The sequence below is a fragment of the Saccopteryx leptura genome, chromosome 3 (genome assembly GCF_036850995.1).
Source record: "Saccopteryx leptura isolate mSacLep1 chromosome 3, mSacLep1_pri_phased_curated, whole genome shotgun sequence".
In the NCBI taxonomy this organism is placed as follows: Eukaryota; Metazoa; Chordata; class Mammalia; order Chiroptera; family Emballonuridae; genus Saccopteryx; species Saccopteryx leptura.
Window position 1 is genome coordinate 316,664,328 of NC_089505.1, and position 24,791 is coordinate 316,689,118.

The following is a 24,791-nucleotide window of genomic DNA, read 5'->3' on the forward strand; positions in this document are numbered from 1 at the left end:
CAGATTATACAGGATTTTAAAAATCTCCAATTCACTGTCAAGTGTACAAATAGCCTCCCAATTCATCTTGTTCTAACTGTGTAGTCAAAACACAGACATGCTGTCAGGATCCACTGGTATTTCTCAACACTGTTGAGTTCCCAATTTCCAAGTGTCTCTTTGTGACCATGAGCGGAAATGGTAGCCAGGAAAAGTAAGACGACCAATAGATTTCACATATGTGTCAATAAGTATGTGTACATGCATTTATGATTGTGAACTAACAGCACTAAGAATTTGAAAATAAGTCTTTACATTTATTCACTTTTACTCTAACAAGCAAAAAAATTAAAAGCCTGGAAAATAATCTATAAATATTCTTATTTCTAAAATGGGTATGATTTCCTTTTGAAAAAAACAAGAAACATCAAAATCAATGCATCAACAAAAGTCATTATTACAAGATGTGGTATTATAAGTAACATAATATAACTTGGAAACCAGATGAATAACCCGCAGTTGAGAGTGCTGGGTGAGCAGGTTCATTAGGCTACAGCTGTGGCCCCAAGTTCAGTGCTGGCTTCTGTAGTGGCCAGCGCGTTCTGACAAGCATTGGTTACTTTTACAGTGGGTACACTTTCCTACCACATTTACTCTCATGGCTTTTTTTTTTTAATTTTATAATAAAATTTATGGGTTTTTTATTTTTATATATTTACTTATTTTTTAATAAATAAATTTTTATTAATTTTAATGGGGTGACATCAATAAATCAGGGTACATATATTCAAAACAAACATGTCCAGGTTATCTTGTCATTCAATTATGTTGCATACCCATCACCCAAAATCAGATTGTCCTCTGTCACCTTCTGTCTAGTTTTCTTTATGCCCCTCCCCCTCCCCCTCTCCTTCTTTCCCTCCCCCTGCCCCCGCCCCCGTAATCACCACACTCTTGTCCATGTCTCTTAGTTTCGTTTTTATGTCCCACCAATGTGTGGAATCCTGCAGTTCTTGTTTTTTTCTGATTTACTTATTTCACTACGTATAATGTTATCAAGATCCCACAATTTTGTTGTAAGTGATCCGATGTCATCATTTCTTATGGCTGAATAGTATACCATGGTGTATATGGGCCACATCTTCTTTATCCAGTCTTCTTCTTTTTTTTTTTTTTTTTACAGTGATTAAAGCCTTTAAGCAAACTCTTGGCCAAGAATCCATAAAAGAGTACTCTCGTGGCTTTTATAGAAGCAGTTAGGTGCCTCTAAGCTGGTGTCTCGGGCATTGGGTAGGCCTCAGGTGACAGTCTGAAGACAAAGCAAGTGACTGACCCCTTCTGAAATGCCAGGGCAACTACTCCAAGAAACACATGTTTCTAAATATAAATTCTTTCTTTCTTCTATTACTCCTCCCCCCACCAAAGACTGCTCGGAACCTGCTCACTGGAGTGTGTGTGTGTGTGTGTGTGTGTGTGTGTGTGTGTGTCAGCCAGTCCAGACCTGCTTACCAGACCTCAGGTGTGTGTGTATGCATGTGTGTGCCTGTGTGTGTGTGTGTGTGTGTGTGTGTCTGTGTGTCTGTGTCAGTCAACAGGAAAGCCAGTCATCACAAAGCACAGAAAACAAAGTTTGGAGAACTTCCCGGCTTGGTCCTCAAAATCACCAGTGTCATCCTCACACCCCATTTAATAAATACATATTAAGCCCTGTGCTGTGGCCTGACACTGTTCTATGCACTGCAGATACAGCAGTTTACATCATAGAGTCCCTTTCAACTTGGAGAAATGTACTTCCAACATGTAGACAACTTACACAATTTCAGTTAGGAGTGAGGGCTAAGTGCAAAATAAAACAGGATGATGGGACCCAGTGACCGGAGAAGGGGCTTCTTTAGCTTCAGGGGTCAGGTGAGTCTCCAAAAGAGCGACTCTCACCCTGTGAGTGGTATGATGAGAATATAAAAGACAAATGGGACAACACAGGACACCTACAAGATATATTTTGCTTACTTATTAGCCCTTGTAATAATCCTACAAAGAAGGTACTGTAGTCATCCCCGTTTTACAGATCAGGAAACCGAGGATCCATAGGCCTCAGGAACTTTCTCAACTTCACACAGAGCCCATCTTTGTACCCAGACAGACTCAACCGGCAAACTCTCTGTTTCCCAGTGTTAAGTTGGACACCTTTCTGAGTAACAGGGTTGAAACCTCACGCTGTCCCACTCCATCCCACGCAGGACCCTTTGTGCAGCATTTCCCCAGTGAGAATAATGTCCTGTGAAATCATCTAATCTGTAAATTAAACGTTACCACAGGTATGGATGGGTAAGGAAAAAAGGCTATACAAGGGGTATAACTACCCAACTTTTAAGGTATCCACTGAGAGTCTTAGAACATATGCCCCTAGGATAAGGAAGAACTATTGTAACAGGATATAACTTGTATTGTTCAGATACAAATAGAAATTAAATGGCCCTGGCCAGTTGGCTCAGTGGTAGAGTGTCAACCTGGCATGTGGAAGTCCCAGGTTTGATCGCCAGTCAGGGCATCTACTTCTCCTCCCCCCCCCATCCCATCTCTCTTTTCCTCCCGTAGCCATGGCTTGAATGGTTTGAGCAAAGTTGGCCCTGGGCACTGAGGATGGCTCCATGGCCTAGGCCTCAGATGCTAAAATACCTTATTGCTGAGCAATGGAGCTGTGGCCCAGCCAGGCACAGTATCGCCTGGTAGGGCTTGCCAGGTGGATCCTGGTCAGGCTCATGCAGGAGTCTCTCTCTGCCTCCCCACTTCTGACTTAATAATAAATAAAAAATAAAAAATAAATAAAATACCAGTTGGCAAGCCCTCTCAGTTTGATCTCCAGAATATACCATACTTCACTGATTTTAAGACACATCTATTTTCCTGCTTTAATACCTGAAATCAGGTATTGAATCACAATGGGTGGTGTGTCATAGCTTAACTGCCAATACGTTTTCTGTCAACCCTGAGAAAGAAGATATTTACCAAGAAGGGCCCTGGTGGCTAACTGGGCTTTAATTTAAAAACAGAGCCTAGCAGCAGTTTCTAAACAGGCGCCTGTCCCACAAGCCATGCTTTAGGGAGCAGCCTGCACTAAACTGGCTGTCCCCCGCCCTGGCACTGCACTGCCCACCTGCACCGTGCTCCCGCAGGCTGCGGCAGGAGCGGGACATCCTGGGTCAGGGCGGGATGTCTCTCTATACAAGTCAGCTCACCTCTGGCTCAGACAGCACACTTTGACTTTCCACCAAAGTCAAGACTATTTCCCTGGTTCTACTGAAACACCAAAGACATCTCGCTAGAGTAGAGTAGAGCATTAGCGGACTGGACTGGAGCAGAGCTGTCTAGCTGGAGAGGGCCTCATCTGATGGCCACCTTGCCTAAGGGCCAGCTCACCTGAGGGGCGCCTCACAGCTGTGTTGTATCATAACTGAGCTATCTCACAGCTGTGCTGCATCACAATTGAGCTATTTGCACTGAATAGTTTCCATCTTCACTGCACCTCTAACTGCTCAGATTTCTGTTAGTGTTGAACTGACACCATGGACCATCAGTTGATATTTCTTTCTTAGTGGTATACAGGCAGTCCCAGGTTATGAACAGGATAGGTTCTGTAGATTGAAAAATGTTTAAGTATTCAAATGCACAGAAAGATAATAAATTCTATGCTAAGACAAACATCTAATTTGCATTTAACAGGTAAATGTACCTGTTCCAACTTACATACAAATTCAACTTAAGACCGAATCTATAAAACCTGCTTCGCTCATAACCTGGGGAGTGCCTGTATATAATAACGATGCATCTTAAGATAAATGCTGTGAGGTTAGCAGATACACAAGACTCCTGCAAACATCGGGTTCCCTCCATGCCCTCTGCATCCCTTCCAGCCCAACTGGCATTGGTCGCCACAACAGCTTCCTAACCAGCTCCCTACTTCCAGTCTTTCCCATTAATCCATTCTCTACAAAGTAGTGAATTGAGCTGTCAATTCTGAACATTATAGCCTGACCCTCTTCATATCACACCCTCCAGTAGTTCCCACTACATTTAAAATAAACAGAAACTCCTCCCATGGGCTACAAAGCCCTGCTGATTTGATTCCTCTGCTATTGTCTCCTGCCCTTCATAAAGGAAGGTTCTACCTGCCTCAGGGCCTTTATACATGCTGCCCTCTCTGCACAGAACACTTCCAGTGTTGTCTCATTTTTTTCACTTAAAGACCAGCTTAAATATTCTCCATAAGGACTTCTCAAACCACCCAACCCAGAGGGAATGTCACTGTCACCCTTATCCCTGGCTGCACTTATGACTGCGATAAATCAGCTTGCCATTTATTTATTTATTTTATTATCTTTTTCCCCTAACTTCAGTAAATCTTCAATGAGGCAAGGACCTGGTCTATCCTGGTCACTGCTATCTACAGTGTGTTCGTAAAGTCATGGTACACTTTTGACTAGTCACAGGAAAGCAACAGAAGATGATAGAAATGTGAAATCTGCACCAAATAAAAGGAAAACCCTCCCAGTTTCTGTAGGATGATGTGGCAGCATGTGCGCAAGCACAGTGTATACAGCGGAGCAACACACGGCTATGCCAGTCGAGACGTGGACGGTACAGAGGAAAAAGTTCAGTGTGTTCTATGGCTCACTAAATTCGAATCCGTGACCAAAGTGCAATGTGAATATCGGCACGTTTATAATGAAGCGCCACCACATAGGAATAACATTATTCGGTGGGATAAGCAGTTGAAGGAAACCGGCAGTTTGGTGGAGAAACCCCGTTCTGGTAGGCCATCAATCAGTGACGAGTCTGTAGAGGCTATACGGGATAGCTACCTAAGGAGCCCTAAAAAAATCTGTGCGTGAGCCCACATCGAACTGCTCTGAATAGGTATGAAACTGGGAGAGTTTTCCTTTTATTTGGTGCAGATTTCACATTTCTATCGTCTTTTGTTTCTTTCCTGTGACCAGTCAAAAGTGCACCATGACTTTACGGACACACTGTATGTACCTGGCATATAATGAATCCTCTATCAATATCTGTTTAATATAATAGTCATAATAGAATAAATACTAAACAATATTCTTTCACATAACTTCTTTCTTTTTATTAGTCCAGTCATTGGGACAGAAAAGTTGCTAGCAAGAATGATCATTCTGCCCTGGCCGTTTGACTCAGTGGTTAGAGCATTAGCCCAGCATATGGACACCCCAAGTTTGATTCCCAGTCAGGGCACATATGAGAACTGACCATCTGCTTTTCTTCCTCTCCCTCTCCCCATTATCTCCCTCTTCCCCTTCTGTAGCCAGTGGCTTGGTTGGTCTGAGCATTTTCCCCAGGTGCTGGCCCCAGGCACTGAGAATAGCTCAGTTGATTTGAGCAGAGGGCCCCAGACAGGGGTCACTGGATGGATCCCGGTGCGGGCACATGCGGAAGTCTCTCTGTCTTTCCTCCTCTCATTTGGAAAAGAAGAAAAAGCTAAAAAAGAGAAAAGAATAAAGAAAAGAATGATAATTCTGAAACTTACCTATGATTTCTCCTAAAAATATAAACTTTTAATGGGACTATGAAGAAAAAATGCTTTGCATTACAACATAACCACTCAAAAATTTCCCATATGCTTCTGAATTATATTTTTAAAAGCTCTATCTGGAACTGGGCAATTTAAAAACCCATTGATCTCACTCTGACAGACAAAACACACCACAGAATTCTTATAATTCTTCTGAAAACCTGTCTGCCAAATTATATTTTGCTTCCTTTAGCTTAGGATTCACTTTTGAACTTCTCTCTAAAGTGTTTACAATCTAAAAACCTCAGCTTCAAACCAGTGTAAAATTGTTGAATCATCTACCTGTCCTCTATTTTTATCACCAAACACACCGAAAAAAGAATATGCTTCATCTATTCAAGTTCCCTAAAAACAAAACAAAACAGATTAAAACAAGGCTCATATCTTTGAATGCTGTGCTCTTAATGTGATTTTCCGTATGAGACTCCAACTGTAAAATGTTAAAAATGTAAAAAATCATACTTCTCACAAGTAGGACAAAAACCCTAAGGTATCAAAATAGGAATATACATGATTTCAGTTTATTAATTTTGTATCACAAAAGATCATCCAAAAACAAAACAAAACCTGGTTTAAAGACAGGATAAGCCCTGGCCAGGTAGCTCTGCTGGTTACCATTTTATCCCAATACAATACTCCAAGGCTGAGGCTCGAGCACTGGTCAGAGCAGTAAGAATCAACCAATGAATACATCAATTAATGGGACAACAAATTGATCTTTCCCCTCAAAAAAAAAAAAAAAATCAATTTAAAAACGAGGTATAGGAGGGGTAGGACTTTCACCAGATCACCTGAGCAACAAGCCAAAAACAGACCCGACATCATTATTTCATAATCTAAGCCATTCGCCACGGCCTTTACATAGTTCAAAGAAGTTAAACCTGCCATCCTTCTCTTCAACCCTTCTACAATAAGCAATCTTTAACAAGGTATTGTGAAATCTTAGGTTTTCTCTGAAAATTAAAAAAAAAAAAGCTCCATTTCTCCTGTTTTGAACTCTTTAATGACCAAATACTACCCAGGAATTTCAAAGCTTGTCACTGAGTTATGAAGAAGAGATTGGTTGGTATCAAATCCCTCAAAAATGCAGTGAACACCTTCTGAAAGTGCAAACCATAGCTTTTCTCACATGTCATAGTGAAAAAGCTACATGGGCTTGGGAGGAACACACACCCCTGGGTTAAAATTGCAACCTTGCTACTTATTAGCTACATGACTCAGCCAAGTCACTTGACCTCACCTGCAGAAAGGAGATAACAGCAACAGCCATCCTGCATTAGAGGAGTCAAGAGAATGCAGCGTTGACTGCCTAGGATTAGGCCAGTCCCAGCCCTGGCTTGAAGAGATAACTCTGATTATAATCCAGAAAACCCTTGTTCAGAGTGTATTCACTTTCTACCAAGGTGCTGGACTAAAGAAAATGAATGTACGTTTCTTGGATGAGTCACAGCCTTGCAGAGGTTCAGTCTTCATCCTGAATATCAATCCTTATTGCATCATGCCGGGAGTCAGAAAAATGATAAAAATCCGAATAAATGGGAATTCACCCTAGGAAGTGATCTGAATTTAGTCAGGATGCAGTAGGTTAATCATTTGTTTCTCCCTCTTAGAAGTATTGGAACAAAAATAAGTCCAGGTTAGCTGGGGATCCTCTGGGCTCAGAATGATAACTCTATTGTGGGAAAATAAGATTAAGGATATAGTTGACTAAATAATATTTTGACAAGTAATATTTACAAAGAGAAAAATACAGCCCAGTAAGCAGTCTTAAAAAGTTGAAAACACAAAGGAAAAACTTTTTACAAATTTATTCCAAAAAAGACTGTTAGATGCTATCTGTGGGGTGAGAGCAATTTAGGGGAGATGACAAGTGATTGGGTTGCCAAGGTAATCCCTCCAATTCTTGAGCACCACATGCCTCCTGCCCCAGCATTATCCACAGCACCATCTACTGCCACAGGGCGCCAACAGCACTTTGCAGTTAAATGGGGGGGGGGGGGGGATTTTTTTCAAAATGAAAGTACACTCCTGATAATCTTTTCTAATACCTAGGCAGCAAACATAATCTTTTGGTTACTAACTCAGAGCAAGCAACTCATTTTAATTTTTCTTAGATAGGGTACAAATCCTGCTATCAAGATTTTAAAGCATGAATAAGAATTACATGCTCTGGTTGATATATATATATACAGTGTATGTATTTATCTTTTTATTACCTTTTAACAGTTAACTGCTGTGCCAACAGAGTTCTTGCAACTAGCAATTGGAAGTATTCTAACCTAGAGAACAAGAGGGTTTGGGGGTGGGGTGGATAGCCTAGGTTTCTCCTCAAGTCTAGATTTCTCCTTCCACAATTAAGCCCCTAGGAAAATTATATTATCTTTATTAACAGGTCTCCTTATATTGAAATCTACCTGGATATGACTGGGTTCAGGGCTATGTTCTGGCCCTTACAGATCTGCTACATAAGATTTACTAAATCAGCTCTTATTGTGCGTAAAGAATACACAGAACAGCTTATCAGTCATAAGCAAAACAACAATCCAACCTCAGTTATGATCTAAAATTAAACCACATGCTTCAATTGGACCATAATTTAAAAGATATGGGATTGAAAAACAAAAATATCCATTTTCCAAACAGAAAAAAATACATGGGATGATATTAAAATTTAAACATTAAAAATAAAACTAGCTGACACTTACCTCGCACTATGTTCCAGGCACTAGTGTCTGAGCCTTTTTACAGATTATCAGGTTGATAGTGCATCACCATTTTCCTGTTCAAATTGTGATTTTACTATTGTATAACCTATACTAACATCATAGATTAAATACCATAGGGTAAATCAATGGGACAAAGGATTTAGGCTAGCCGTTATCTCGCCCTTCTATAAAAATAACCATGCTTAATAAATAGCTCATCTGAAGATCAGGGGTCCTGTACAAGTTAAAGCAGGTATTTCCCATGGAATGACCCTAAGTGTAAACTGGGGTGGGGTGGGGGTGTAAATATCTTCAATGCCAAGAAGAGAAATTAAGAAAATGGAAGTCATTTATATTGCAAAAATGCTTATTCTACTATCATATTCCCCTTCACAAAATAAACCAGTTTGTAGTGCTTACAATGCGAGCCATGCACTGTTGTCACGGATCTGTGCCAGATTTTGCACAGGACCAGGCTGGGAGGAAATACCCTGATTTTGCCTTATCTTAGGCTGAAAAGAAAGCCTGCTCATTTTGGTGGCCCAGATCAGAATACCAACTTGAAAGGGTTAAAGAGCCAGGCACCAGGTGTTTTCTTTCCCCCTTCCAGAGTAATTTAAGCATACAGCAAAGTTCTTTCCGCCTCCCTCACTCCCTCCCACAAGCCCTCCGAGAGGGAGAACTGTCACTGCCATTTACACTGTAGCTCCTGTTCTACCGACAGTCCGAGGCGAGAGGCTGGGAGCAGGCAGCAGGGCTTCCCACAGCCCGCGCGCGCTTTGTTGCCAAGTTATGAGCTCCGCTGGGTGATGGGGACACGAGCGAGCCAAGGAAAATTAAATTCTAATTCAAATTTGTATGCTTTCAAAGAAAGTAGAGACAATTGATACCAAGGCTGGAGATGGCGGGGGTTACCAAAAAGAAACTTTCAGAGCCTCTGAATCTGCATTATTACAAGAACTCCCAGCCAGCGATCAGGAGATAGTGGCACCCCCATAAGTATACAGCCCCCGAGGTTAGAGACCTTCCCAGAAGAGCAGGCTGAGTGGAGCCCCGGTCCCTCGCCAACCCCACTTCTCCAGCAGCAACCAGCCGGCGTGCTTTCAGAGCCCACGGCTCCCTCCGCAGGGCGGCCAGCTTGCCCCGGCACCGCTCCCGGGGCCCCTGCCCGGCCTCCTCCTCGCCGAGCCCGGGACGCGCAGCAGCGGCGCGCGTCCCCTCGCGGCCCAGAAAGCCGGCCGGGGTCCTTCTGGGCCAGCGCGGCCGGAGGCCGGGCTGGTCGGAGACCCAGGCCGGGTGTGGGTCGGCTCCAGGGGCGGACCTGGCTACCCACCGGCCGCGCGCGGCTCCAGCATTGTCCGCGGTCTGGGCGCGCCGCGGCCCCCCGACCCGGCTCCCGGCCCAGCCTTACCTCGGCCGCGCTCCCCGGTCCCGGGCGGTGCAATCCGCGCCGGGCGCCAGGTTCGCAGGGACGGCGGGGAGGGAGAGTCGGGACGCGCAAGGGACGGGATCTGGGCCGCCCGCGCCTCTGGAGGACCGAGCTTCGGCCGCAGGGGTAGCCAAGTCCTCGCCGCCACCTCCGTGGGGCCACGGGAAAAGAGCGGACTGCGCCAGCCGAGCGGGCCCAGGACGCGCGCCCGTGGAGGGCCCCGGCTAGCTGAGACTGCGATGGTTCGGTCTGCACCGAGTGGGAGGACTCAGGCAGGCTTCGCCGAAGAGCGAGGGAGGGAACTTGAAGCGAGTTGCTGTGGCCCAGAGCGCGTGTCCCTGTGCAGAGTGCACGCCCCCGGAGCGCCCCGCCCCACCTCCATCCCGTCCCTACCTCCTCTCCTTCCCACTGCCCCCACCCCCGCATCCCTACTTCCAGCCCTGCCCTCCTCTATCTCCATCCCTCCCCTCAATCCCAGCTCCAGATCCCTCCATTCCACTTACATCTCCAAACTCCTCCCGCCAACTTCCACCCGCCCCACTTCCAAACCCCTCCAGTACCCCCAAGGCCCATTCCCACCCTGTGAAGAATCTCAGCTGCCAGGAAGATCAGACCCGAGCCTGTTTGGTGGCTGTGATAACCTCACCAGGTAGTCAACTCATCCAGATGATCTTCGGTGTCTGACAATGTTTTCTGCTGACTAACTTTAATACACGTAAATGGGCCATCTTAGTTATTTGTAGACTTAATTTCTGAAGGCATTTTTAATACTCTAGTAAGGAATATAGAAAAATATCCGATGCCCGCTGGCTGTACTGCCCCTAGAGTATGGGCCGTTGATGTTTCAAAATCAAGTAAACGTTTTGGAGCTCATCATTATTCACCTCATAATGTATGGTTTGGTTATGGTTTTTCTTTAGATTTACTTAATAACTTAGTTGGTTTTTAGAGGGTTTTGCTATTTTAGAAAGACTAAACACATTCTAGTATAATTTTTGCTACTGGAAACTCTGAAAGATGAAATCCATATTTATCAAAATGATTGGATGAAAGGAACTCACAACATAATTACTCCTCTAAAATATTTAGCAAGATTTCTTTTATACCTTTAGAATATTTGAAGTACAATTGCATTTATCCCATTTTCTCAGAAAGATCATCTATAATTCGGATTGTGTGACTTTGTTTCATGCTAGTTCTGAAATTATCAAAAAAATAAAATCAGATTTGCATGATAAATCTTTGGCTATCTACAACACAACCATTTTAAGAAAGTAACGTGATACTGAGTTTTAAATGGAATTTTCCTCTAGCATACTAAGCATACTAAGGTATTCCGTGTGATCATAGTTACGTGGTGGACTCCATTAACTCTGACAGTTGTGTAACAGAGGAATCAATGTTTGTTTTGGGGTTTTTTTTATCATTCTGATAGCAAATGGAATCAATGTCTCTTACAACAAAATAGGCTACTCTTTTCAGAATTCTTTGCCCCAACCTCTTCCTTTTGGGAATTGCTCCCTCCTATTGGGTGTGATAAACCTCCCCTGCCATTGCAGGGGCATGTGACTCAGGCCAGCCAATTAGAGTGCATCTTGTGTCCTGGGCCCTAAGTAGGGAAAATGAGGCTTCTTTTTTCTGAACTGATATGGCAGCTTCTGACACCATGCCATGTAAGCCTGCGGCAGCTGGAGGTAGCCTGCTGGAGAAGAAAGCCGAAGGAGAAGAAAGCCAACTGAGCAATAGAGACAGAAAAAGCACTGATGGCATTAATGAGCCCCTCAAGGCAGCCATCTCCGAAACCAGTCAAAACCCCTGGACTTCTGAGAAAATGCACCGATAAATCTTTCTAGCTTATGCTATTTGAGTTAGGTTTCTTTCCAAAATACGCCCTTATAAAGCCAGAAAAGACTCCCACTTGAGCCATGCTCTGAAAATCAGAAATAATTTCTAGCTTCTCTATCATTTAAATGACTTCTTCATCCTTAAAGTATGTGACAAGGAGGTCACTTAGTAGGAAGCCCTAACTTTTAATAGGATTAAAGTTCTCATTTAGGATATTACTATTGCCCAGAGTAGAGTTAACATTTTCACATTGCCTTCACCAGAACTCAAAATTAATAAAAGATGTACTTAGAGAACCAAAGAGAGAATAAAATGTTTGATGTAGAACACCCCAGTAAATTTATCATATCAATTACTCCAGTCAAGTGTGCCTTCACAATTTCTAATATTTGCTAACATAAGATATTTTCTCTTATCTGGACTAAAAACTGTACAGCCTGAAACAGACTTTCAGGAATTGTTAAAATTGGTTTTTGTGCTGGAATTTTGTGTTGAGTATTGTTCAGAAGAAGTGGGCTATTTAAGCCTATGCTTGGAATTCTTTTCTTTTCACAGATATTTTTGTCCCTAAAAGTATGTAACAATATTTGACAGTTTCCTAACACACATCTAAACAGCACTCCATGTGTTGCTTAACCACACTCGCAGGTCATCGAATAGTGGGAGTGTTGGTTTCACTGGAGTGGGCCCGACAGACGCTCTGAGCCTTGCTTTGCGGGCTTGGTTTTGTATGGCAAAGTAGGAGACAAGCTCAGAGTTTTCACTAGTCTTTTTTTCAGACAGGTATGCACTTATTGTGTCAGCATTAGTAAAATTTCATGTATTAAAAAGCCTATGAGCTGAATAATATAAACAAATCTGAGCCTCACAAACAACAGTATAAGGAGATGAACCATCTCCAGAAACATGACAGGTTAGCTTAGGGGGACAAACTAAAGAAAAATTAGTTCTGGAATCTAAGCCCAACTTTGAATGACACTTGTTCAAGTAACTGGCTGTAATTCCTCGGGGAAAATTTTAGTAAAATATTTGGAGTTCCCCAACAGTCATGTGCTAGATCCATGTGATGCCTGCCATTTCCTTACCCAAGAGTGATATAGCAGTCTCTCAGTTAACCTTGGTCAGACAAGCCTACCTTTCTGGAACTCACCCTGGAAACACGGCATTCACCGGGGTTTTCAAGCCAGGAAATGGAATTGCCTCGAGTGCGCCTGACAACGTCAGGTCTCCAAGGAGGACAGGAAGAAAAATAAACTTATTGTTTTTAAAAGTCCCCCTTTTAGTTGGCTGTTTGTTTTGTTGTCAATTTCTCTTGCTGTGCAAAAGAAAAGCTTCTTAGTCTGATGTAGTCCCATTCATTTACCCTTCACTTCCCTTGTCTTTGGAGTCAAATTCATAAAATGTTCTTTAAAACCAAGGTCCATGAGTTTAGTACCTATGTACTTTATTGTTTCTGGTCTTATATTTAGGTCTTTGATCCATTTTGAATTAATTTTAGTACAAGGGGACAAACTGTAGTCAAGTTTCATTCTTTTGCATGTGGCTTTCCAGTTTTCCCAGCACCATTTGTTGAAGAGGCTATCTTTTCTCCATTGTGTGTTGTTGGCCCCTTTATCAAAAATTATTTGACCATATATATGTGGTTTTATTTCTTGGCTTTCTATTCTGTTCCACTGGTCTGAGTGTCTATTTTTCTGCCAACACCATGCTGTTTTGATTGTCGTGGCTCTATAATATAATTTGAAGTCAGGTATTGTAATGCCCCCAGCTTCTTTCTTTTTCCTTAGGATTGCTTTGGCTATTTGGTGTTTTTTATAGTTCCATATAAATCTGATGATTTTTTGTTCCATTTCTTTAAAAAATGTCATTGGAATTTTGATGGCAATTGCATTGAATTTTTATATTGCTTTGGATAATATAGTCAGTTTAATTATATTTATTCTTCCTATTTAAGAACACTGCAGCATTGTTCACAGTAGCCAAGACATGGAAACAACCAAAAATCCTTTCAATAGATGACTGGATAAAGAAGATGTGGTACATATATACTACTCAGCTGTAAGAAATGATGACATCGGTTCATTTACAACAGGGGTCCCCAAACTTTTTACACAGGGGGCCAGTTCACTGTCCCTCAGACCGTTGGAGGGTTAGACTATAAAAAAAACTATGAACAAATCCCTATGCACACTGCACATATCTTATTTCAAAGTAAAAGAAAACAAAACAGGAACAAATACAATATTTAAAATAAAGAACAAGTAAATTTAAATCAACAAACTGACCAGTATTCCAATGGGAACTATACTCCTCTTACTGACCACCAATGAAAGAGATGCCCCTTCCAGAAGTGCGGCGGGGGCTGGATAAATGGCCTCAGGGGGCCGCATGTGGCCAGCAGGCCGTAGTTTGGGGACCCCTGGTTTACAACAACATGGATGGATCTTGATAACATTATATGGAGTGGAATAAGTAAATCAAAAAAAAAATAAGAACTGCATGATTCCATACATGGGTGGGACATAAAAATGAGACTAAGAGATATGGACAAGAGTGTGGTGGTTACCAAAGGGGGGGAGAGGGAGGGTGGGGAGGGGCACAAAGAGAACCAGATCGAAGGTGATGGAAGACAATTTGACTTTGGGTGATGAGTATGCAATGTAATTAAATGTCAAAATAACCTGGAGATGTTTTCTATGAAAATAATGTACCCTGATTTATTAATGTCACCTCATTAAAATTTTTAAAAAGTCCCCCCCCCCCCAGATATTTTGATGATCAGCTAGGGTTAAGGTAAATAAAGTCTATGAATCTGTGCTCTTAATTCCACAGAAAAAGACTTGAGAAAACCTCTGATCAGACTCCAGTGACAGAATTGTATATGTAATTAAAGTTAATAATTGAATCTGCTCAATGTGTTATTTCCCTGAACAGCATTCTCTTCTTTGGAAGTTATAGAAGAAGCACTGAGGAATTCTCCTTAGGAAGAGGGGGAAGAATTTGCCAGAAACAATTACAATGGGAAAGAACCGCTCACAGCAAGGCCCACTTAAGGGAATCACTAACTAGAAAACATTGCAAGTTACTATGGAAAGCCACACAGAGTCTACTCCACCAGCAGTGACATTCCTGCAGGTTATCACTTATTGCATATTTTAGAGATTCTTACATGTTCATGGTGATGATCATAGGAATCAAAACAACTGAATTATGTTTATGAACAGTGACCTACATAATTTAACATTAAATAATAGATTAAGTAATAACTATTATTTATTGGTCTGTGTTAGGCAATTTATAACATGCCTAATTTTTAGTCATCACAAAGGCCCTAGACATAAATATTATGACCCCCATTTTATGAACAAGAAGCTCAGTACCAGGGAAGGTGAGTGACAATCTAAGGTCATAAACTTTGTAAGTAGAGGTTTAAAGGCTGATCCATATGAACTCAAAGCCTAGCTTTTACTCTAAACCAGATCTGCCTATGAGTCATATGAACCATCTATCCAGTAAGGTAGTCCCTAGTCACATGTGGCTATTTATATTTAAGTAAATTAAAATTAAATACGATGAAGACTTCAGTGTCTCAGTCACACTAGCTACTTTTACAAGTTCTTAATAGCCACATGTGGCTAATCCTAGTTAGAAAGGATGAATAAAAAAAAACATTTTCATCACAGCAGAAAATTCTATTAGATGACACTGTTGTTTCACATAGTTGTCAAATAAGGCAGTGTTCTCTGCGACTGAGTTTTTCAAATTACTCCAAATCCTTTATGTTAACTGTTTTGATGTAATTCTTTCTAAAATATGTAATACTTTTCTGGGCCTGTGTCTTGGTTTGAGCTGTGATAATGTAAATACCGTAGACTGGCTGGCTTACAAACTACAGGTGTTTGTTGGCTTGGAAGTACAAGATTAAGGTGCCAGGAGATTCCGTGTCTGGTGAGAGCCTGCTTCTTGGTTGATCATAGATGGCCGTCTTCTCACGGTGTCTTCCATGGCAGAAAGTGGAAGGGAGCAGGGAGCTCTGTGAAGATCTCTTTTTATGAGGGCACTAATCCCATTCATGAGGGTCTCACCCTCAAGACCTAATCACCTCCAAAGACCTCACCTACTAACATCATTTTGGGGTAGGATTTCAGTATATGAATTTGGGGGTACACAAACATTTAATCCATTGCAGCCTGCCTTTATCAGCAGCGTACACTGTGCTAGGTGCCTCTTTAAGGCATGCAGGGCAAGGTGCCCACCTCAGTGGACCCAAATGGCAGGCTGCAGAGCCTATGCGTCTCTCTCTGATTCTGGCCTCTCTGTTTTCCACCTTCACTTTCTGCTTGTTATTGGCCACTGTCCAGTGATCTCTGACATTCTGCCCTCAGCCTGCTTCTATTTCTGCCCATGTGCTTTCGCTGTGAGTTTTTTTTTTTTTTTTTCTAATTCCATGTTTCCAACTGCCACAGATTTACAAAGGACTCCAGGATTTTGATCTCTAACTCCAACCTCATTTTTTCATCTCAGAGAAGTTTCTTTTTTCTAGCCCCTGGCTAAACTAGTGCTACTCAAAGGACTGCCCGTGGACCAGCAGTGGTGGATGAATTGTTACTGTTCCAGGACAAGATGAATCTAGAAATTGGAAAACTGTATTTAGAAACTTTTATAGCAATTTGACATTGCTGGGACATCATATTGTATTGTACATAATGTATGTAATAAACAGACTACAAGGGTTTGAAAATTAAAAGCAAGAAATATATACTCTGTTCTTGACTCTACTTGGCTATCTTCTAGGCTCCTAAATTCTCATTACTACCACCTGTCGTTAACTGACGGTATTGTTATCTCCCCTCACACATCAGTCAGGATAGAGGCAGGAAACAGAACAACAGGTCAAGAACACAGGGAGCTATGAACACAAGTGCTAGAAAAGCTGAAAGGACAAACGGGAAGGTGAGTCAGCCCAGGTTGTAGCAGGAGCGGAAAGTCTACCATAGAGAGCACAGATAAAGGAATTGGAACCAGTGAGGGGAACTGATTAATTATAAGAAATAGCAAGGACTGCTCCCCAGGCACTGAGACCATGGGGGGCACACAGGTGCTGTCTGTTTAATTGAACTAAACTGAACTGAATTGATTTTCCTATTCTGTTATTGACTGAACACAAAGGAAAATTTCCTGAGGAACATTAAATTGCCAAATACTGAGTATAACATGTTAATTATGCAGGGGTTGCGGGTGGGGGTGAAACTGTTCAGGTCCTTGCCAGCTATAAAACCGATCTATGCTTCAGAATTGAGATGCTGTGTCTGCTTTTATATTTTTATTTGGCTCAGACAGTTCAGCTACTTCCAGATTTTCAACTATTTCAAAAACATTAAGTTGTCAGAATTTGCTTGCATAGTATGTGGAGAATTAGGTTAATATATATTCCTACTGAATTCTCATAGACAGTGAAATAGTGTACAAAATATATGAAGCATTGTGAAACTATTTATGACAAGGTGAACTTAAACTACATACTTAAGAGAAATATAATCCATCTATTTTTTGCAGAGCTCACTAATTCTCATTTTTCCTGGAATCAAAAATCAGAGGCAGCATGAATAACTGACATCTCTAATTTCATTCAAACCGCTTCCTAATCAAATATGAAACCAGATCATTAGTAGTCAGAAAAAAATGAACTAATTTGAACTTTTGTCCTCTTTTCTAGTCTATCACATAGTAGAAATGCTAATGATCAAAACAGATAATAAGCCGGAGAAAAAAACAAGTAAGGGAATATTAGGTCTCTGAGCCACAGATGGCTCTGATACATAGTAACCATTTTGCTCTATTTAAAGCACATTTAGAGTAGATACACAGACTTGTGAGCCTTAGGATTCATGGTGTTTTTATGGTTTCTAAATGTTTGGTAAAGATATATTCAGAACTGCATGTACGCACTCTATTTCCTCAGTCACCTGGTATTAATCTAAAGGAAGAACAATGGTTATTTCTAACATTTGTAGAAATAACTTGCAAGTTCTTGAAATATTTAACAAAAATGTCGGAGAACTTTTGGAATAGGTGTGAATTTTAGCTCCTTTACACACTCATTCCTCTCTCACTCATTCTGTCACCAAATCTCTCATTTTCAATGTTTTCACTCATGCATCTGGTCATTCACATCCTACCTGCACTTAGTACAATAGTTTTCCCCATTCACTATGGAATCACTAGCCAGTCAAATGTATTCTTTATTACCTCTCCTATGATTATTCTTCCATTTCCAAAACTGGTTTAAAAAGTCAACCTTTTGAGCAGTAGTTTAATGACACTCATTTGTTTTATTTACTCACAAATTACACATGGTCTTAATTGTCTGCTATTAGTTTGACCACCAATAGCCAAGACTTTTAAATAGGTCTTTTTTTTAGAACACCAGCATCTTCAGATTCCCAGCCAGTAACTTATGTTGTAGAAGGCAGATGAGTTAGAGGAACTGAGGGAGGGAAATTAGGAAAAGATTGAATGGGGTAAGAGAAAGAATGTCTCACCTTTCTCCCCAGTTCAAAAAGCTTCATCCAAACATTGCTGGAGAATATACAGGAAGACTAAATCACAGTTTGTTGACATCTTTTGGGGGGATATATTACCATATATTGCCATGTTGGTGTTTCGAATGAAGCAGAAGCATGGATACGCACACAGCATGGGCTACAAAAATGTCAGTGTGTAATTGTGGCAGTTTTGCAAATGCACATCTTCTGACAGCCTCCAATTTCTACTTAATTGTTCGTTAGGAATTTTATGCAAACGAGTAACTAGGAAAATGTAATACTAGCACACTTTTCTCATAATTATAAAGCATAATCATCTCTTATGAATTTTGGGTTGGCTGATTCCCAAACACTTAGCAAACAACTTAATTATGCTGTTCTTAGAAGGTCTTTCTATGTTACATTTGATTAGATCACATATTTCTCAGAATGCAAACCTTACTATGCACTAATAAATTTTCCTGCACAATTGATGGTGTTTGGGTGGCTCCTCATTAATGTCCCTAGCTATAGGAGAACAAGGGATGTAACTAACGCTTTGGAAATTTCCCACACTACTTAGCAAAATCAGAGCAGCTGACAAAATTTCATCAGCTACTCACTGAGAGAAATATAAACTCTGCTAGTGACATAATTATAATGTCACTTTGTATTCATCAACCTTCTGCCCCTAGGAAATGGTACATGTCTTCACACGGAAGCGTTTCCTGCGTGGCCCAGGAAATGCTGTCATCCTGGAGAAGCCCCGGTCCTGAGCACAGCCACCAACACCCACCAAATCACCTTTCTACCCGGAAACCCATACCAGAAGCCAGGAGAGCGTAAGAATGGGGATTATAAGGATATCTAACTTTTCCTTGGATTCAAAGAGATTCATAAAGTCATATATTTAAGAATATAAAGATTACTTGTGGATAAAAATTGCATTTTATAGTTTACTTACGACTCCTTCCTGCCCTTCTGCATCATATTCAGAATGAATGTTCTACAATCTAGTGAGTGGATCATCGGAAAATCTCTCATTGTGACAGAACACAATTCTGAACTAGGTGCATTGCCATAAATTATGTAATTCTTTTTTATTTTGTTGTAACAGTAAAGACATAAGATTGTAACCTACATGTACGAATTTATTCTTCATGTAATGGTTTCTCAGAATGTCCTTTTAAAATATAATAAGCTTCAGCATTTAAATAGATTTGTTCTTGCTTAAAACATGCAATCCTTGAGAATAACAAAGCCTTTCTGAAATTATTAATACATGTACATATATAAAGATATGCAGATTTATGCTAATCTACACTTAGAAGCTTATGAACAATATAATTATTTACTAATGTTGCTACAAGTCAGAAAACATTTAACAAAATGATTTACATTACAATTACAGCTACAACATTGGGTCTATTATACCAGCAAGAAAAATCAGAGTCGGTAGGGTGAAAAGACTGAAAACTTCAGGAAATATACCTTTCTAGCACCAGAGTTCATGTGTGCACTCCTCCAGGGGGCACCATATACAGTGTGGACTGTGGGGTTGGGTAATGGAGGCTGTGTGCTTTTGTATGGCAGCTAAGTAAAAACCAGAGTATAGAGAAGGATATGATAAAATTTAAAACTTCAGTGCCACCCTTTACTACAGTAGTCTTGAAATTCTTACAGTGTCCAGTCAGTCTGTTATCCAATTGTACAATGGTATCCCAGTATCATACTGTTTGGATTACTATAGCTTTGTAATATAATTTGAAATCAGGAAGCATGATGTTTTCAGCTACGTTCTTCTTTGTCAGAGTTGTTTTGGCTATTCATGTTTTTTGTGGTTCCAAATGAATCTTAAGATACTTTAGAAAAAACAGTCTCTTCAATAAACAGTGCTTGGAATATTATATATTCACACACATGCATGCCTGCACACACACGCAATACCCACTCACAAAGAATTAACTTAAAATGAATTAAATACTTAAATTTAAGAATGGAAACCATTAACTCCTAATAGAAAACATGAGGAAAAGCTCCTTGACATTGGTGTTGGCAATTTTTTTTTGGATATGTCACCTAAAACATAAACAACAAAATCAAAATAAACAATTGGGAGCTCCATCAAACTAAAATCATAAGTTCAGAAATGACAAGAGTAAGAATCATTAGTGAATAGCCAATAGCACACTAGCCATGTAGAAGATTTCTTCTAAAGTATTTCAAAAAATTCTAGATGGTCCTAAGAGAGTCACTGCTCATTTATCTCTAACTTTAATGTAGAATATTATTGAGTATTGTTGATGAACATATTTTTCATCAATCTTGAGAGAGACAGGCAGGGAAAGAGAGAGGGAAGTGAGAGCTGAGAAGCATCAACTCGTAGTTGCCTTACTTTAGTTGTTCACTGATGTGTTCTCATACGTGTCTTGACTAAGGGCTCAAGACGAACCAGTGACCCCTTGTTCAAGCCAGTAACCTTGGACTCAAGCCAGCAAGTTTGAGCTTCAAGCCAATTCACACTGGACTCAAGCCAGTAACCTTGGGATCATGTCAATGATCTCACACTCAAGCCCCCAACCTGTGCTTACGTTGGAGCCTGAGTTTAGAACCTGGGATCTCAGTGTACTGGATCAAGGCTCTACCACTTTGCGCCTCACTGGTCAGGCTTGATGAACATGATTGATTGGTAAAATAAAACTTTTTAATGTACAAAGAAAGACAGGATTAATTAAGTATACGGTAATATAAAGCATAATGATATGACAATATTCAACAATATTTTACTAAACAGATGTTTTGAAATTGTACCTAAATTTTAGTTTATATTTTTGAAATCATAAAAATCTTACATTCAGACTAGAATGTCTAAATCAGAATATTACAGATATTGCTAAATAATGTGTCCCTATAATTCAAGATTCCAAAGAAAAACAAAACAATATTTATGACTCTCTTAATCCTGAAAAGTAAATATAAAAATAAACGTTTCTTTCCTTATTAGTGATATTGAAAACATCTGTAATAAATCAAATAGTTTAATGATTTTCTGGAATGATTTATTAAAAAGATATTTAATCTTGAAAAGTGTACTTTGCGAGGCATAAACTCTTGACATATTGTACACATTAACTTAATCCACCTCCGATAATAGTAGAAGAATTATGTTATATGGAGTAGAAAGGTTGTAAATTTTTGTCATAAGCAAATCTGATACAGTAATAATTCAGAATTCTTCCTTTTTTTCTTTCTTGATGAGCAGGTATGACTTATTCCATATACTCCTCTGAATAAATGACTTCAATAAACTTAAAGGCATTTTCCACATTTGTGAGACTGGAACATCTTTAGTAGAAGTAAGGCATAGATAGAGATATAAATTCTTAAAAAGTCTTTTAAAAATTAAAAAATATAAACTCTTTAAGCAGAGAGATTAATTATTTAGAAAAGATTTCAGCATACTGTGTATTTATCATAAAATATTTGCAAGAAAAAATAAGCCATCTAAGTTATATGATACTGTAGCTACACCCTGCATGATGAAGGACTTACTGTATTTTTCCACACGTTGAGGCCAACCGCATAATGTACAAGTAGTTGAATTACTCCAGCCACAAATATGTCTGCGTGTTTCCAGCTTCTGTTTCTTCTAAATTACTAGGATTTCTTTTTTCTGCAGTGATAAGAAAAGCTTCAAAACTCCTAAAAGAGAATCTAAGAGTAATAATCTCTATAAGAGAATTTCCAGGTATTAATAAGGTTATTTGGATGACAGCAATAGTATGAAGTATCTTTAATGCTTCACCAAATGACGGCAAAGCCTTGCAGTCATTTATGAGCAATGTGATTGATCAAAGAATCTAAAGCATTTATATGCAGAAGATAATGTTTATGTGATTGTATATTAATAGACAAATAGAATTCACAAAGCAAGCTGCGACTTTAGCAGTTATTTATTCAACCAACTAACTATAAACATAGGTCACGTGTAATGTCTTTATAAAAGTAAGTCAAAATTAGGAGGGAGACATTTTCAAGATAGCAAAGATGATTTTTAAGGGCGTTGGAAGTAAGTCATGGGAGAACTGGGAAGAGATAAAACTCTTAAAGTTTATGAGAATTTTGGGTGGTGGGGCAGGCAAGGTTGATCAGTTGTTCTGCATTTCAGTAAAGAACTATGTATAAAAATATGTCATGAATTAGAAATATAAAATATTCTCTTTTGCTTTCAGAAAGAACTTTGTAGTTTTAAGAAGCGGATACTTCAAAATTCTTTTCTTAAGAGTTTTGTTAATTTTTTTAAAATTTATTTATTAACTTTAGTGAGAGGTGAAGGGAAAGATAGAGACAGGAACATTGATTTGCTCCTGTATGTGCCCTAACCAAGGATCAAACCAGCAACCTCTGTGCTTTGGGATGACACGCTAACCAATCGAACTATCCTGCTAGATATCAAAATTCTTCTGAGTATTGCAGCCCTGTAAGGCTAAGTTACAAAACAATTAGTTATTGATAATTAAGACCATCTATTTAAAGCAGAGAGCCATATGATTTTGTAATGTTAAAACAATATTTTATGTCTACTAAGTGAATTAAACTAAAATATAACACAAATGCTGCTGATCCCATTTAGGGGTCAGCAAAGATTTCAATCTAATTAACAGAAAAGAGAAAGAGATTATTTTTCATAAACGAAGTGAAAAATTTAAAATATGTGTATTATTTTCCTAGTAAAAAATGTTAATCTTCTCTTTTAGTACTGTGAAAAGTAATAAGCAGAAACCTCATTTAAAATAGAGTGGAAGCTGACCAGGTTGTGGTGCAGTGCATAAATGTTGGGCGGGGACGTGGAGGACCCAAGTTTGAAACCCAGAATTCGCAGGCTTGAGCGCCAGCTTATCTGGCTTGAGCGCAGGGTCACTGGCTTGAGCCCAAAAGTCGCTCTCTTGAAGCCTTAGGTCACTGGCTTGCACCCAAGGTCACTGCTTGAGCAAGGGGTCCCTCACTCTGCTGTAGCCCACCGCCCCACTCAGTCAACACACATATGAAAAAGCAATCAACGAACAACTAAGGTGCCTCAGCGAAGAATTGAAGCTTCTCATCTCTCTTCCTTCCTATCTGTCTGGCTTTGTCTATCTAAATAAATAAATAAATAAATAAATAAATAAATAAATAAATAAATAAAATTGAATTAAAAATATACAAAGAAAGGAGTTAAATAATACTGCTAAATTGCTAACCATGAACATAACCTATTGCATCTCAAGAAATACAGAATTACATATAGTTAAAGGGAAAACAGTGACAGAAAGAGATATTAAAGAGATCTCAAGAGTTTGGAATAAACAAATTCTACAAGGTGAAGCTTACTAGGTTTAAGTGTAAAGTCATTCCCATGTGTTTAAATGAATAGCCTACCTTTAAATAGTCAATAGTACATGTAAAAGTCGTCCGGGGCTATGAGTGGGGAGACTGAAGTGGTTAAATGTTGTCTAGATAGTAGTCTTTAAATGACTTCTGTTAATCTTTCTTTAAAATAGCATTAATAATGCTGGTACTAAAATGAAAAGACCAAAACTGTCAATCTATTTTAAAATTAAACAATTTTCTGAGACAATTTTTCATAAAGTATTAAAAAAAACCCAACAACACTGGAGCCAAATTAGGAGCTGAAATTGCTACTGTTAAGCTATTTGGTCCAATGAAATGGAGCAAAACTACTGGCAGGAATTAAGGCTGGGCCTGCCCTATGCTGGCGCAGTGGATAAAGCGTCGACCTGGAATGCTGAGGTCGCTGGTTTGAAACCTGCACTTGTCTGGTCAAGGCACATATTGGAGTTGATGCTTCCTGCTCCTCTCTCCCCCCCCCCACTCTCTCCTCTCTAAAATGAATAAATAAAAAAAAAAGAAAATTAAAAAAAAAGAATTAAGGCTGGAATTCAGCAATTTCTCCCTCCTTTCCTGCCAACTACAACAGAAAACAAGTATGCCTCATTCAGAGAACAGACAATAGCCTCCCTATTTGTTTTTCCCACTTTTACCAAAAGCGCTTTTTCTAGCTTGGGGAAAATTCCCTTGAAAAGAAGGAGGAAAGAAGTTGAATATGGGACCAGTAGCCCATACTCTGAGTCTGGCAGAGTCTACTGAAGAGTCCAGATAATAGTGTATGTTCGGCTTTGGATTTGTGAATGCCATCAAAGACACTTGTCAGAGAAACAGATATTAGATAAAGGAAACACTTGCCATACTACAAAGGAGCTTCCTGAAATGAAAACTTGCTAGACTTTGGTAAATGCTCTGAAGGCAATGACATAAAGTAAAATAATAACTTGCCACTGGTTAGAAAAGTGGTGCTAAGATGGGGTGCTCAAGGAAGCTGCTAGAAAAAGCTGAGATCTGAAGCACACAATGGGGACAGCCAAGTGAGTGGACATTCCTGGCAAGGAAGAAACTAGTGCAAAGGCCATAATGCAAAAATTAACTCTGTATTTGAGGAACAGAAAGAAAGTTAATGGAAGTTTATTTCTTGTCTTTTTTTTTCTTTTAAATTTGCTAACTGTGCCTAATGACCTAACCTGCCACCATTGTGCTTCCTTTTTGAATTTTAATTTGCTAGCAAACACATTTTTGCTCCCAGCCTGATGTCATTTGTAAATTTAATAAAAACGTATTTTATTTTTCATGGAAGCTATTGCTGATCCTTTTCTTTT

At 39.8% G+C, this 24,791-nt stretch overlaps 1 protein-coding gene across 7 annotated transcripts in view; it reads right to left on the bottom strand.

Moving 5' to 3' along the window:
- Positions 1 to 10,045, bottom strand: part of FAM110B (family with sequence similarity 110 member B) — a 162,949-nt gene extending 152,904 nt beyond the window's left edge. For 5 of the 7 annotated variants that reach the window (XM_066379011.1, XM_066379014.1, XM_066379009.1 and 2 more), the window contains exon 1: positions 9,695 to 10,045. The gene's annotated coding sequence lies outside the window, so the exon portion shown is untranslated. The other 2 variants (XM_066379015.1, XM_066379016.1) reach the window with 2 other exon arrangements.
- Between the last annotated feature and the right edge of the window lie 14,746 nt (positions 10,046 to 24,791).